This window comes from Tachysurus vachellii, chromosome 15 (assembly GCF_030014155.1).
Source record: "Tachysurus vachellii isolate PV-2020 chromosome 15, HZAU_Pvac_v1, whole genome shotgun sequence".
NCBI lineage: Eukaryota > Metazoa > Chordata > Actinopteri > Siluriformes > Bagridae > Tachysurus > Tachysurus vachellii.
The window spans coordinates 6,292,854-6,309,759 of NC_083474.1; the positions used below are offsets into that span (position 1 = coordinate 6,292,854).

Genomic DNA, 16,906 nt, shown 5'->3' on the forward strand with positions numbered 1-16,906 from the left:
CCATATCCTTCTGTATTATTAATGCTGCTTGCAAAGCAGCATTCTTGTTATTGTGCCGGACAAAACTTCGGCGCGTAACTTGTCCCGCAGCTTTTGTCCTAGACCCATGAATGAGGTGTCAAATCCACCGGCTCATTGAGGAGAGGTGTGCTGTGACTTTTATAAGCGATCCAACAAACGATGTTCTCACAGCGGACGAAAAAGCGGGCAAAAAAATCCCATAGAAATGAATGGGAAATTCCTAATATTCCTTTAAGCTCTCACACACGCTCTCACAAGAGCTCAGGCATGGCTTCTCTCCTGTGTGCTCCTAGTGACTGTAGATATAAAGGAGACTCTCAATACATGTAACTATCAACTCCACACTATCAATCCAATGATTCCAAAAGTATTGGCCCCCAGTCAATACATTTACCACACATCTATCTATCTATCTATCTATCTATCTATCTATCTATCTATCTATCTATCTATCGTTCATTCAACATTAAGAATTGCATGTACTGTTCTATGCAGTATAATAATAAGTAGAATCCCATAATGACTGCAGTATTGACATGAAATGTCCAAAACCTCAGTAGCCACTTTTCTCCAAAAGTATTGGCACCCCACCGGGTATTCTGGTGACGGCACTCGACACCACGTGACGTCACGTGTAGCCCCGCCCCCAAAAATAAGCGAAATCAAAAAGTTAGCACAACATGGACATGTCATATATCAAAACACTCAGCCCGATGACGGGAACTGCCTCACGTGTATTCTGGTCACGTCACGTGACGTCACGTGATGTCACGTGAAAATCAAAAAATTGCACAACATCGACATGTGACGTATCAAAACACTCAGCACGATGAGGGGAACTTGCCACGTGCAAGCACCATTCACCATTTTCTTCAGGAAATGTACATTTTAGTCCTTCCTACTGTATTATTCACACTAGTTCTGTTTTCCTCTTTTGTTGTTGTAGATGTTATATGCTAATCTTATGTCTGTTTGTTGGTACTATTTGCACTGTATAATTTCCAGTGTATGTCCACTGCAGCTTCAGTTTTCTGTTCTTGCTGAAAGAAGTGAAACCTTACATAGTCTTCTGCTTTTGTAGCCCATCTGCCTCAGTGATCTACTGTATGTGTTGTGTAAACTGTGATGCTTTTTTACTCGACACATTTGTACAGTACAGAGTGGTTATCTTAGTTACATTGTGTTCAGTGTGGCCTTCATCAGTGAACATTTGAAGGCATCAGCAGGAAGGAAGTAGTGTAAGGTCTGTAATGAACTCAGAAATTAGTTTCTCACGAGCTCTTGATGGCTTAATTCCACTCAACAACAAAATGTTGTAGAAAGGACATTATTTAAATTTACATTATTTACTGTCCTGTGTAGGGGGCACGGTGGCTTAGTGGATAGCACGTTCGCCTCACAACTCCAGGGTTGGGGGTTCGATTCCTGCCTCCGCCTTGTGTGTGTGGAGTTTGTGGGGGTTTCCTCCGGGTACTCCGTTTTCCTCCCCCGGTCCAAAGACATGCATGGTAGGTTGATTGGCATCTCTGGAAAATTGTCCGTAGTGTGTGATTGCGTGAGTGAATGAGAGTGTGTGTGTGCCCTGCGATGGGTTGGCACTCCGTCCAGGGTGTATCCTGCCTTGATGCCCGATGACGCCTGAGATAGGCACAGGCTCCCAGTGACCCGAGGTAGTTCGGATAAGCGGTAGAAAATGAGTGAGTGATGAGTACTGTCCAGTGTCACCCAAATGAGGATGAGGTTCCTATCTGAGCTTAGTTCCTCTCAAGGTTTCTTCCTCATATTATCTCAGGGAGATTTTCCTTGCCACTGTTGCCTCTGGCTTGCTCATTAGGGATAGATATTAGAGATAAATAGTAACTAAATTAAATTGTTTCTACATATAAATTGAATTGAATTGAATTAAATTACTGTAGCCTTTCTGTCAGCTGGATCCAGTCTCACCATTCTCCACTGATTCTTTAACAAGGCATTTCCATAACAGAAATGCCTCTTACTGGATGATTCGTATTTATCAATTCAAGAGGCCGCTGTGCATGAAAATCACAGGAGATCAGCAGATATAGCAATATGCAAACCAGCCCACCTTGCAACAAAGGATATAATCACTTTGCACATTATTCAAAGAATGCACATTTTTCCTTATTCTGATGGTTATATATCCCAAAGCTGGTAGCTTGTGTCTGCATTATTTTAGGCATGGCACAGCTGCCTAACGATTGGCTTATAAGAAAATTGCATGAATGTGTAGGTGTGCAGGTATTCTGAATAACATTTTGAGTTTATGTGTGAAGACACCCACCAATTCACCACCTAACCTGAGCACTTGACCCCATTAGGTCCTGCTGCTTTTTTGAACCATGGAACCATCATGCAGAGTGCCTCACTTGGTTGGTATTCATGGTCAGACCATGACCTAGGTGGTGTGTTCACTGTTTGCTCTATCAAAGCAAGCAATAAAGTAACTAAGCTTGTCAGAAACTTAGGTATCTGTTTTGAATTAGGTGATGGAACATTTGTAGTACGTAAAGATCATTCAGTGGAATTTCATTGTAGCATAAATTTGAAGATAATTTGACACTGTTTAAGTTCCACGGCTGTAAATAATTTTGTGGGTAGTCCTCACATTTTCAGAGGTAAGCATTGTAAGGTTTTAGACAATATTCACCATCCATTTTCCATGTTAATTATTCTAAACTCATGTCTAATTTATGCATTTTGATTAGCTTTGACCTGGGATGAACTTGAGCTCATGTACCTCAACAATGCTCAGATTCTCTCAGACTTCAGTTGCATGTGTCCTACAAGAACAACACTGCTCTGAACAGTCAGCCTGACCTTGACTCTAACTTCAACTTTAGAAAAGGTACAGTGAATACTGCTGTGCTGACTCCCTCTTTCTGATAAGACTTGCCAATATAAAAATGTTACTGTTAGTTCATAAGCTACACAAAGCCTATTCATGCTTAACAAATGCACCTAAACAATTTGTTCTTGTTATCTTAAACCTTACTCCATTAAACTAATAACATAAATGGTGCTCAAAACTACTCATGATGTCGCCCCATCTTTTACAATGACAGAAATTCATATAGGCCTAAAAAAAAAACCCACACTATACAGCTGCGTCCTTACCTGATGTAACATTTGTTTTATCTACCAATTTTAGCTACAGTCAGGTCCATAGATGCGTGGGTGCTGGCACAGTGTTTGTTATTTTAGCAATCTACCACAGCATGTTGGAGTGGAAATCGAATCATGAATATGAGCACAAAGTGAAAATTTAAACAGCTTGAAATTTGGGGTAACTCAGGTTAACAGTGTGCCTGTACACTTCAGAATTAATATTGCTGCTTTTGTCAGCAGTAACAGCATCAATAAAAATGAGTTCCATTGGCAGTCATACATGGCCATGGCATAAGACGGTATACTTCACTTCGACTGAGAAGTTCATTTTGTTTTCCATACTCTTCTCTTTCCATCTTTTTTGGTGCAAGTTGTCTCATCTGTCCCTAGAATGTTGTTTCAGAAATTTACAGGCTTTTTAAGATGTTTTCAGCAAAGACTCATTCTATTTTCTGAGGGTAAGCAATGGTTTAACATCTTGTAGTTAACCATTTGTGTGGACTCTAATGAAGGCCCCTCTTGATTGTTGATACCTACATCCTGATAGATGTGACGTGCCAGCTGTTGTGAAGAGGTTTTATTTCAACAGGAAAAGAATTCATGTGTTCACCAGGTCTTTCTTATTAAGAACGTACCAAACAGTTGATTAGTTTTTGCCATCCATTTGATGAGTTCAGATTTTTCAACCTAATGATGGTTTGCTTCACCCTCAGAGACTGCTCTTTGAACTTCATATTGAATGTTAACACCAGCATGTTCTCTAGGCCATCAGCTTCTCTAAATCTTCTCATTTCAATCTAAAATTATGAAGTAATAACATACATCTGGCCATGGAATAGCTGAGCAGCCAGTTGTCCAATTACTTTTGTTCCCCTAAAAGTTGATAGTCCATTGGGATTTTCTTTCCTTGTGACACCATTACCAGTTACATTATACATTATACAAATACATAAAATTATGATCAGTTCCCACCAATCACCCAGTATCAATGATTCAACTGGCTTGACAAACTGTGTAGTCAAAGTTGCTAAAGCAAAAAAAAATTGAGTGATAGTTTTTTTTGTGTGTGTGTGTTGTCTTGAAAACAGACATGCCCAAATCAGCAGATCAAGTCAGTTATATTATTATGTCTTTTGTAATGTTATAATGAATACATTTTTAAAATCTGGTTTGGTCTGGTTTGTACCAAAAGTGGGCTGGAACAAAAAGGTATAAAAAAGGTGCTGCAGCATTTAATCCTGTCAGATGAGCTCAAATACCTGCACACGCAAACATCACCATACCAACAAGAAGCAGCAAGATGGCCTTCAAAGTTGCAGTTCTTCTGTCTATTTTCATGCTCATTTACATTTTGACTCCCCTGGTTATATCTTCAGGTGAGAAATCAATTATTATAAGTATCATATGTATTAGTTATTTATTATGTATTATAAATTATTTTTCATTAAATGTTTTTAAGACATTACAAGGACAAACAATGATGCATCACTATCCCTGTGTAGTAATTTGTAGTCAAGTGAAAATGTTAAATGATATGCAACACTGTCTATTACAATGTGTAAGCAAAGTAAGTTTTATTAAGTTTCTTTCAAACTTACTTGTTTCCTTCAGAAGCAGGATAAAATACACTGTTAAATGCACTGTTCAAATATAAAATGCACTGTTTTTAACATCACTTTCTGCTTACAGATAATACGGAATCCTATCGTATAACACTTCTTGTATACAACCTGCTCTCTAACAGCAAGAATTTGACTTTCAACACTGACATTAAAAGCAAAGGGATCTTGCTTGGTGCTATGAAAAGAATCCAGGCAGCCAATAAGAATTTCAGGTAAGTTATGTACAACAGTGTTGGGCAGTTTTATCTGCAAATGATTGATTTGGGTCTGAATTTTCATTCCCTGCTTGGCTGAAACAAAAACTCCAGGCTTATAGCGAAAGTGAACTTATAGTGAAAGTGTCAGTTTAAAATTGACAATATCAGATATATCAGATATCAGTGATACAGATTTAATCTTTATTGTTATTAATCAATTTTTTGCTTTGATTTATCTTGTAATCAGTTCTAAAATTAAGACTGAGAAATTTATATTGCTCTCTTATTCTCTTTACTTCACCATGAATTCAATATTGATATTTCTGAATAGATTCACCATTAAAGAGGATTTAGACTATGGCCCATTCCTTGTAAGTGTGAACGGAGTGGCAGGGAACAATAAAAAACATACATACTGGAAACTGCTTGTCAAACCTCAGAATGGCACCATAATCGATGCTAACTACGGTTAGTACTGATTCAGCATTATGTCATTTCTTTGAGATTAAAATACAATTTGTTAAATGTAAACATATAATAAACTACTTTACTCTTTTCAGATGTCGGATGTTACAGACCAAACCCGAATGAAACAGTTATCCTCAAATTCGCTAAATGGTAATCCAAAGAAGTGGAGTTGTAATCAGGCTGGAGTCTTCCTGCTAAGAATAAAGCATGATACATTGTGGTTAATTCACATAAAATACAAAAAATTCCTTGTGATTTCTCTTTAACAAACCAAGATCATGTTAAAATCTCTTTAATCTTTAATCTCTTTAATCTTTGTGATTTTGTGACAGAGTGAATCCACAGCCTTAAGGAAAAAGATGGGGAAAAAATGGAAGTAGTAAAGAAATTTGGGTCAGGAAAAATAAATAATAAAAGCTAAAATGTCAATCAAATTATGGTTGTATAAGCTTGTTTTCAGTATGCATATACTATTTTATATACACTATTACTGGGGGGACATGTGGTAGCCTAGTGGGGGGCATGTGGGAGCCTAGTGGTTAAGGTGTTGGGCTACCAATTGGAAGGTTGTGAGTTCAATCCCAGGTACACCAAGCTGCCACTGTTGGGTCCCTGAGCAAGGCCCTTAACCCTCAATTGCTCATTTGTATAAAAAAATTAGATAACGTAAGTCCCTCTGCATAAGGGTGTCTGCTAAATGCTGGAAATGTGACTGTATTACTTGCAACCTTCTACAACAATGAGAAGTGGAAATAATGTTAAGATAACTGTAACAGTTAAAGTCATGTCCTATATTTTTCTGAGAATTCAATATGAATACTGAGAATTAAAATATATTTTCCCCAATTTTAATACTAGGAATTAAGTTCTCAGCTCTTACTTCTGTGGTGTAGTCATGACATTAGCCTTAAAATCTTTGGCCATTGCTATTGTGATGTGTCCAGTGGCTGAAAAGTACCATAGACCTTAGACTTTCTGCCATATTCTTTGGAAAGCAATTTTCAACATCTATTTGTCATTATTAACCATAATGTAGTTGCAGCTGATCAGAATAAACTGATGCTTAATTTAGTTGCAGCTCATAACTGGTATAATGGTATAAAGTGATTTAATATTGGGTAAGTATAAAATGTCATTTAACAATTTGCATGATTTAGATAGGTGAATTAGTTTAGAGGCTGCTATGGTGGTAACAGAGCAGTAATTATAAAAATTAATGGGTGATTATGACCTGTTTTAAATTGTTCCAGAGCTCTGCTATGAAAAAAATAAAAACCTCAGGTCTATAGTTAAACATAAGTTGAAAACAAAAACAAAGAACAGACATGTATACGTCATGAGTAAGCAAAAATGACATTGAATTGATCTTAAGTGATTAAACTGTGTATCAAACACCAAATAATTATGGAAAAAATTAGAAAATAATCATCCCTTTGGGCGACCCTAAAGGCAAACATTAAAGCAAGCTTAATCTTCTTATGGTACATACCATAATTACTGGCCAGATTAGAATAGGTCTTACACTTCTGTCCACCTACCAAGCATAGAATAATAAAAATGTCATATTAAATGTATGTATCACACCAAACAGGAGTCAATATACTGTGATTTCTGCTACCTGAGGACACATGCAGTTTTGAGAAAATAGAACACTGGTAGTCATGAGTAAAAAGGATTACAATTTATTTGTGCTGCTGCTCTACAGGATTCAAGGCTTGTCGTGAAAAAAAAGAGAGAAAGGCCCCTGATCATTCCGAACATAAACAACAGCTCACTATTTTAAAAATAGCTTGTTAATAAGCATTCACATATTAATAACAGGTAAGCCACATTAATTTTCTCCCACAATCCAGCTGCATAATCCCACTAAACCACAACTGATGGTGATGAGGGATTATCATGTTGGAATAGACATATAGGGTCACCACAGACAATTTCTCTGAACTACCAGAGGGCGACCTTAGTTCTGATTGTTCTATCTTCTTTGATTATTGCACACCAATTTGTATTTTCCAATGTGACACCATATTTACGTAAGTTCTGTGTTCCTTCTTTTTATTTGTTGGAGCAGTTTCTGTTTACATATGTGCTGAGAGTTTGGTTATTGTTTGCTACGTGTCTGTAGTCTTGCTTCACCTTACCATTGTTCCCTGAGCCTTATTCTATTTTATGACACCTCCTAAAGAGGAGACTTAAGGGTGAAAGCCCTGAAACAAACAAGTGAAAGAAGTTAAGATACATAAAGAAAAATGCATTTTGGGACTATAAACCGTTGAAGAAAGGGCATTATTTACATTTAGATTGAGGATGAGTTCCCTTCTGAGTCTAATTTTTCTCAAGGTTTCTTTCACATATCATCTCAGAGAGTTTTTCCTTGCCACCATCCCTGCAGGCTTGCTCGTTAGGGATAGATGTTAGAGATAAATAGTAATTTAATTTGAAACTTTTCAGTTTCTACTCTGTTTCTGTCTCAGTTTCTAAAAGCACTTTAAAAGCAAAATAAATTGAACTGAATTATATATTAACTGTTAATTACTGTAGGACTATCGGACCTTATACTTTTGTTCACCAAATTGGGTGCCATGTAATGTGAACGTTGTCATGTTTTACCCAACAATCTACCATATATCATCATAAAGAGTAGCCATCCTAACACACAGGACTAAAAGCATGGTACTGTAGTGAGATATTTGATCATTTGATTCCATAAAATATTAAACTCCACCAAGATTCATGTCTAAAATAACTAATACGACTTTGGTGAGTGGTAAGTTTTTTTCTAAAAAAAATGTTTTGTGGGTACTTCAACCATAGATTTGAGTGAAGCTGGTGTTTCCTGTGCAATTAACAGCCGGTTTCATAATTTTTACTCAAATATGTGAATTTTGCATACAAAAATCATATATGTCACTGCATGGGGATAAAAGACCAAAATGCAGGGCAGCTAAAATAAACGGGATTTATTAACTTAAAAAAAAAAACACGAAACAGAGACACAGACTTGAGACAGGACGACAACAACAGGACAAAACAGCAAAAGACAACAGAGGATTCTGCACTGCTTAAGGCAACGTGGCTCAACTAAATACTAAATCATGATTAGACATAAGGAACAGGTGTACAGAAGCAGGCAGGAAGAGACAAGGGCAGGGCAGACATGTGACACAAAACATAAACAAAAGGCACGTGGCCAAAGTCCGGTCTGAGTCCTGACAATATATATTTTTTCATATGTGATTATGTAAATAAAATGTGATTAGATATTAAAAAAAAAAACATGCATGTGATAATTATTCATAATTCATGTGGGAAAAAATCACATCAATGCATGAAGCCACATGTCTCACATGTGAAAATAAATCATTTGTGTTAAAATCCCATGTGAACATAAGTACATTATGTGTAAAAATATTCAAAATTTAGACATTGTCAGGGGGCACGGTGGCTTAGTGGTTAGCGCGTTCGCCTCACACCTCCAGGGTCGGGGTTCGATTCCCGCCTCCACCTTGTGTGTGTGGAGTTTGCATGTTCTCCCCGTGCCTCGGGGGTTTCCTCCGGGTACTCCGGTTTCCTCCCCCGGTCCAAAGACATGCATGGTAGGTTGATTGGCATCTCTGGAAAATTGTCCCTAGTGTGTGATTGTGTGAGTGAATGAGAGTGTGTGTGTGCCCTGCGATGGGTTGGCACTCCGTCCAGGGTGTAACCTGCCTTGATGCCCGATGACGCCTGAGATAGGCACAGGCTCCCCGTGACCCGAGGTAGTTCGGATAAGCGGTAGAAAATGAATGAATGAATGAATAGACATTGTCACAAATGCTATTTGGAAATAAAACAAAGATCTTACAACACTGTCAGGGATCAAAAAACATAAATAAAAATTTCCAAAGACAGTTGGAAATTTGAGTCATATGTGCACTTTTTACTTTTTAATGAGATGGGTGATGATAGAGGGGGAAAATGAGCTGGTCGACCCTGTTATTTCTAGTCATCTTATTCTGCTAAAGCTGCTGTATTTATGTGCTGTGTAGTACGTCGTTAAAGACGCAGCTAAGAACGAAAGAAAATTATAATTAAATTCTGCAATATAGCATAAAACAAACATACATACAACAAAACAAATAAATAAATAAATAAATAAATAAATAGATTAAACAAAATTTATCAGTCCTTTATTTGAATACTAAATTGTAATGCATAATAAAAAGCACACAAATATATCAATGTGATAAATATTTATTTTAATTATCTTTAAAAACTAAAAGGTGTGTTGATGGATATAGTTATTTACATTTTTTAGATGTTTAGTTGAAATATCAATATTTTTTAAGAACTAAAAGGTAACAGGAAATGGGAACACATAAATAAACCAATAACTTTGTCAGGGTTTTTAGTATATAAAAGCAGAATAAACTGAAAACACTGAAAATCCCTTAAAAAAAATAACAATAATAAAAAGGTTGCAGTTACAGAAAAAGCCAATAGATATTGCTGTGTTCAAGGTGTGGGGATGTGATGGCTCGGTGGTTAAGGACTTGGAATACCATAGATACTGTATATACACTAGATGTCGCCTTGTTATACGGCAGTACATTAAAACGAATGCGTCAACTGAGCCGCCATCTTGGTACGGGGGACCCCCTCCTCTTAATGCATTAGCCTCAATGTGGGCAAAGAAATAAAATCACCATAAATGGTCATGAATGCCATTTTCTAGTTTTTTTTTTTGGTCGTTCCAAAGGTCAGACATGTATTTATCATTAAGTCCAGAGAAAATTTAAGGTTTTGATATTAAGATAATCTACTTTTTCACAATATAATGCATAGTGCTAGTAGGTGTAAGTTTATTACTTACATTCTTCCACTTGAGTAAACTTCAAATGAACAATCACTACTTACCTTATAGCCTACTGCATGCAACACTGCTACAATGGTGTGACTATACATGTTCATTTAAACATTTAAATTGTATTGGTTTATTAAATATGATACACAAAGCATTTTGCAGGTGGAAGCAAATCACAAATTTGAGAGGAACATAATGTGAAAGTTAGATAGCTGAGGTGCTAAAGACTGTTCAATCTTTTATTTATTCTTTTCCCGCAATACTTTTGCAACATTAAATAAGTATGGACTAAAGTCACATAAACAAAAAAAAAAAAAAAAAAGTTTGACTTTGAGGCTGAACTGCCAACCTAACTGGTGACATCCTTCCAGGACTGTCAGCTGAGTTAACCATTTAAAAAAAAAGTGTTTAGTATCCCTGCAACTTGTCCATGACTGAAGTCTCTGTTTATCACTTGGGAATCTACAAACAGATTCAGATTCTGATTATTTTATTTAATGCCATGTCAGCAATCAAAAGCTATTTTTATGGCAAAAATTCCATTACAAAAACACAAATATCATATAAATACAACAAAAACAAAACAAATATAAACAGCAAGTCATATTATACTTTTTTTTTTTTTTAAATAACATAAGATAAAAAAAATCAAGTTCAAGTTTTCTTTATTATCAATCTTCCACATGTACAGTACATACAGAGAATTGAAATTGCATTACTCTCAGTCCCAAGATGCATGCAGATCCAAACACTTTTCAGGCATAATGTCATTAAATATGTCCTTAAGTGAAGTAACTTGATAAAAGAGCATTCTGCTTGTGTTAAGTCCAGGACAATCTAATAAAATATGTTTGACAGGGAATCTTACAAAACATACATAAAGTTGGGTCTTCACCTTTAAGCAAAAAAAGCATGGGTCAATTTTTAATGTCCTTATTTAGAGCTTCGGAATCTACAAACATTGTCGGTTTTCCTAACTGTCAAAAACTAATGGGTAACTAGCATGGATTAGCTGTGCTCGTTAACCAAGGACTGAAACAAACCAACGGAACCAGAAATATAATTTCCTAACATTCAGTATCATAAAACACATTCTCATTACTGTGAAATGAAATCCCTTGCTGTCTGTTTTTTATATTTCTTTCGTATGAACTTCCAAACGCAGCACAGAAGTCCGGCATCGTCCATGCATTTGAAGTACAAGAGCACTGTACAAAGATGGCGGCGGTTTTGACTCATTTTTAGGACCCCAAGGTGACATCTATGTATATATATATATGTATGTATATATGTTGGAATACATACCAATCTCGTGGTTGTGCCTCAGGTCCACCATACTGCCCCTACTGGCTCCCTGAGCAAAGTCCTTAACCCTGAGATTAAAAAAAAAACTGAGATAAAATGTATGTAGCTCTGAAATAGGACGTCTACCAAATGTCATAAATGTAACATCGAGTAAACACTATCAAGGTGTAACAGTCACTGCTTTTCACAGGGTTTAACGCAGTTTTGTTAACAGTTCATCCTGTCCACTAGGGGGGCACATAGGGGGTAAAACAGGAAGTTGAAGAGTAAAATGAGAGATCATGTTTGAAGCTACCTCATGCTCTGTGGTGATGGTCATTTATTGTTTTCCTGCTCAAAGAGGATTATTTTGCTCATCTGCTGGGACTATGTGTAATGGACAGATATGCTGCTTACTTGGCTGAAGAAACTCTCTCTGGGATTTAGTTGGATTCTATGCCACGGGCCTTAACATCCAACGCCTTCTTGTTCATCTTCAGATAAGACCGTTTTTCTGTTTACTGGACTGTTTCTGATCTCACCTGTAATAGTCTTAATTGCCCGTTTGCTACTGTATATACCGAAGCCTATGCTCATGGAAGTCTTAAGGAGTTGTATTTATGTATGTATTTGTGTGGTTTGACAAGTTTTGGGATGTGGATATGTTAAAATTAAATATGTTGACAACAAAAGAAATGATTCCCCCCTTGTAATTTCTTATAGCAAGAACAGTGCAAAGTAACTGAGACTGTTATAAAGGTGTTTACCTACAGCTGACTACAGAGTGAATGAGAGAGGAGGAGAATGAGGGCATCGTTCAACTAAGAATATTAAGAACACAGGTATGTAATAATTATTATACTATACTACTAATATAACTATTACATGAACTGGACATTCATGATGAGTTAACCATGTATGAACCAGCAAAGAATTTGACACACATCGTTGTAGTTTTTGACAATCGCATACATTATTATACATTATTTTGCAGCTAGCTGGACCAGAGAAAGGCTACAGCCCTTAGAAATATCCAGTTTTGGAGCTCTCTTTCACTAAGAGTTTTGCTGTGTTGCACTGATTCATGTTTCTCTCTATTGACTTCTAGGAGGCCATTATTCAAATTATGAAGATGCGAAAGATCACAAATGCCCAGCTGCAGACCAAGCAGGTGGAGATCTTGAAAAACATGTTCCTTCCTCAGAAGATGATGATCAAGGAGCAGATTGAATCAGTCAGACATTAACACCTTTATCTACATGGCATAGCACTGAGGTTTACGCTGGAAATGCTTATCGTTCCAATCAAGATGAAGACAGTGAACCTGCACCGGCTCAGCAGTGGGAGAGGAGTGCTGACACAATGGAGCAACCAAGCTGGCTGCTGATCTTCTCGTGGAGTGATGGGCTTGTTCTACACGACAGTCACACACCAGAATAGCTTGTTTTCAAGAAAAATCCCTGTCTTACCTTACAGTAAAGAAACCTGAGATGAGGATTGGAGATTTCAAAGAAAAAACAAATAAAAAAAATGCACTATATTTTTGCTGACAGGTAGTCAGTATGCATGGTGGGTATTTTGCCTTTTTTGTATAAAAATCATAATTAAATTCTGCAATATAGCATAAAACAAACATACAATAAATAAATAAATTGATTAAACAAAATTTATCAGTCCTTTATTTGAATACTAAATTGTAATGCATAATAAAAAACACACATATTGCACTATATTAGTTCAAATAACTGAGATCTACAGACTAAGTTATCAGTGCAGTAATTATTGTAATTGTTAGTATAATATAATATATAATATAATATCAAATATCTTACAAGAGTAAAGGAAAAGTAAAGTAGTTGTTTTAATCAACAGTGTACAGTGGCCCATGCATCTGTCCTGGTGAATGTTTTTATTTTATTTATTTTATTTAGTTATTAGTGCAGTTATTGTTATTAGATATTATTATTATATTAGCACAAAATCATATGTTTATATGATAGGGCTAACACTAATTTTGAAAAATTATGTTTGAATGAATCTCAGATGTCACACAATTCGTACACAATATTTTCAAATACCACCCCACTCTTTTTGTATCATTAGCTTCATTTAGTGATGGGTCAAGAGGACATTTAAAACTTTTAGGGCATTCACTGCTGGATCGGATGCTAAACAACAAAAGTAAAATGTCTAATATGCTTAGGCTGCACATTAATATTCGTATGGGCAAATTAAAGTTATATATAGTATACAGTATATAGAAGTTATATAATTATATAGGATAAGAAATTTTCAATTCAGTATCATTTAAAAAGTGTTAGCCCTAATGAATGCACTTATATGGTTATTTCTAAGACAATGCTATTAGATTTGGACCAAAATGATTGCCTTATGCCAATTTGTGCTTTATAAGGAGGTTCATTTACCTACCTAACTTCCAACACACTGCTGGCAGGTCTACCTATGAATGCAATCCGTCCTCTGCAAATGATCCAAAATGCAGCTGCCCGGCTTGTTTTCAACATGCCAAAGTTCTCACATACCACCCTGCTGCTGCGATCCCTCCACTGGCTTCCGGTAGCTGCACGCATCAGATTCAAAACACTGATGCTGGCCTACAAAGCCAAAAATGGACCAGCTCCCTCTTACCTAAAAGCCCTCATCACTCCGCGCACTGCACCCCGCACCCTCCGATCTACCACCACTGCTCGACTGGTTCCACCATCTCTCAGGGTAAGAGGCAAGTATACTACAAGACTCTTCTCTGTTCTGGCACCATGGTGGTGGAATGAACTTCCCCTAGAGGTCCGGACAGCTGAGTCACTGGCTATTTTCAAGCGGCGGTTGAAGACCTACTTATTCAGGAAACACTTCAACTAGCATTTCTTTCCCTGTTTTTTGCATTTAAAAAAAAAAAAAAAAGAAAGAAAAACTTTTACACTTTTTCATTGTAACTTTGAACAAATGTTTTAAACTCATGGTATCTTAAGTATGTAACCTAGTGAGCCAGCATTAATGTATTCAATGTTAGAGATTTAAGCACTTATGTACGTCGCTCTGGATAAGGCCAAATGCTGTAAATGTAAATGTAAATCTATTGTACCTATTTACCTTTAGCACCACAACTTAAGTCACATTGCCTGCTTCACCTAGCCACTCATCCTAGCTCACCCAGCTTGCTCCAACTGTTTGCTGCCTATAGCTGACCAGCTGGAAAGCAGTAATGGGATTTCTGGCTGGTTGGAAATCTTTTTAATATTTGAAGGTTCCAGGCAACCAAAAAGGCATCAGCTGTTGCAGATCCTTGTGTTGCAGTATGCTGATTAATCTTGTGGCTCAAACCCAAGAAGAAGAGTAAACCATTCCTGCCAGGGCTCTTGGGCTCTTGGTATTCTACACAAAAAAATAAAAAATATATACCCCCTGCCTAACACCTATTTACTGCCCCACAGTCCCCTGACTACTGCTCACACCTTATCACACACCCAACACTCTCTCTATATGTATATATATATATATATATAGAGAGAGAGAGAGAGAGAGAGAGATGCTTTGGCTGGGCTAGCAGGGGCAGGTGGATTTGGGTAACAAAAAATAATAATAGAGAAACATGCTTTTTTTTTCATAATAGATTTTGTGACAAGCTCTCCATCCTATGATTGGTCAAACACCAAGGCTAAATTAGGATATCTTTTAACTCACAGGCTTGCAAGTAAAATTGTTACAGTGGGAATTCCGGTTCCACTCAGAGGAGGGGGTACTGGGTCAGGCCCGTTATCCACTGGAGCAGTGGATAGGAAATCGGACAGGTGTCCGGAGCAGATAGAGAAAGCGTGTGGCTAGGTAGTGAGTGATGGCAGGATAGGATCAAAGCGGGGCAAATATAAACAAGGAAACAAGTGCAGGGATTAGCTTGTAATTGTGAATATATTTATATACAGTTGTATGCAAAAGTTTAGGAACCCCTGACAATTTCCATGATTTTTCATTTATAAATATTCGGGTGTTTGGATCAGCAATTTCATTTTAAGCTATCAAATAACTAAACTAAATAAAAGGACACAGTGATATTTCAGTAGTGAAATGAGGTTTATTGGATTAATAGAAAATGTGCAACATGCAACAAAAGAAAATTAGTACGGGTTGCGGCTTGGGGTTCTCTGCCGGGGGGTCCCACTGGCGAGAGAGGGCATCTGGTTTGGCGTTCTTTGAGCCAGGTTTAAAACAGAGGGTAAAATCAAACCGAGCAAAGAACAGGACCACCTGGCCTGTTGTGGGTCTCTTGGCCTGCTGGATGTAGGTCAGGTTCTTGTGGTCTGTCTAGATAAGGAATGGGTGCTTGGCCCCCTCCAGCCAATGCCTCCACTCCTCCAAGGCCAATTTAACAGCCAGGAGCTTGCGATCCCCTACATCATAATTCCTTTCTGGCACCATCAACCGGCTATTGAAATGTGAGCATGGGTGCAGCTCTTTCTTTGCTCCTGACCGCTGGGACAGAACAGCCCCTACTCCTATATCAGAGGCATCAACCTCCACTATGAACTGGATCTCTGGATCAGGGACCCAAAGCATGGGGGCTGCACTCAGCCTCTCCTTCAAGGCCTCAAAGCCTCCTGGGCCTCAACGGTCCATACGAACCTCCCCTGAAGCTTCTTGGTCGGGGCACAAAGTGGGCTGGCCAAGGTGCTAAAATTGCACACAAAATGCCAGAAAAAAGTTAGTAAAGCCCAGAAAGCGTTGGACTGCCTGGACTGAGGAGGGCTGAGGCCATTCCTTTAACGCGGTGACCCGGAGGGGGTCCATGCTCAGGCCGTCCTGAGACACCACAAAGCCCAGGAAAGAGATGGTATTCGTGTGGAACTGCGATTTCTTGAGCTTACATATAGATCATTCTCAAGGAGAAGCTGCAGGACTCGGCGGACCTGTAGGACATATTCCTTCAATGAATTGCTGAAGATGAGAACGTCATCAAGGTATACAAAGGCATAGCGATTAAGGGTCTCCCCAAGGACCTTGTTAATGAGGTGCGGACATACTGTTACGGGGGAATTCCGGTTCCACTCAGAGGAGGGGGTACCGGGTCCGGCCCGTTATCCACTGGAGTAGTGGATAGGAATTCGGACAGGTGTCCGGGGCAGATAGAGAAAGCGTGTGAGATAAGCAGATAGAGAAACGTATTGCCACGCTGACTTTGGCACAGACTAGGTTTGCACACGGAGCGCCGTAACTCGGCATCTTAAATAGCGGCTGCCCAGGTGTCGATTTGCACTAATTGCAGCTACGTGACCGAGAGCCTATAAAGAGGCGTGCTAGTGGCTGTGAGTTTGCCTGAAAGGCACCGTTAC

General features: G+C 38.0%; 1 long non-coding RNA gene across 1 annotated transcript; it reads left to right on the forward strand.

The window, feature by feature from the left end:
* Positions 1-11,905: 11,905 nt before the first annotated feature.
* LOC132858267 (uncharacterized) lies at positions 11,906-13,086 on the forward strand. The gene is made up of 3 exons (XR_009649623.1): positions 11,906-12,183; positions 12,285-12,403; positions 12,670-13,086. It is a non-coding gene; the product is annotated as an uncharacterized LOC132858267 (long non-coding RNA).
* Positions 13,087-16,906: the final 3,820 nt, after the last annotated feature.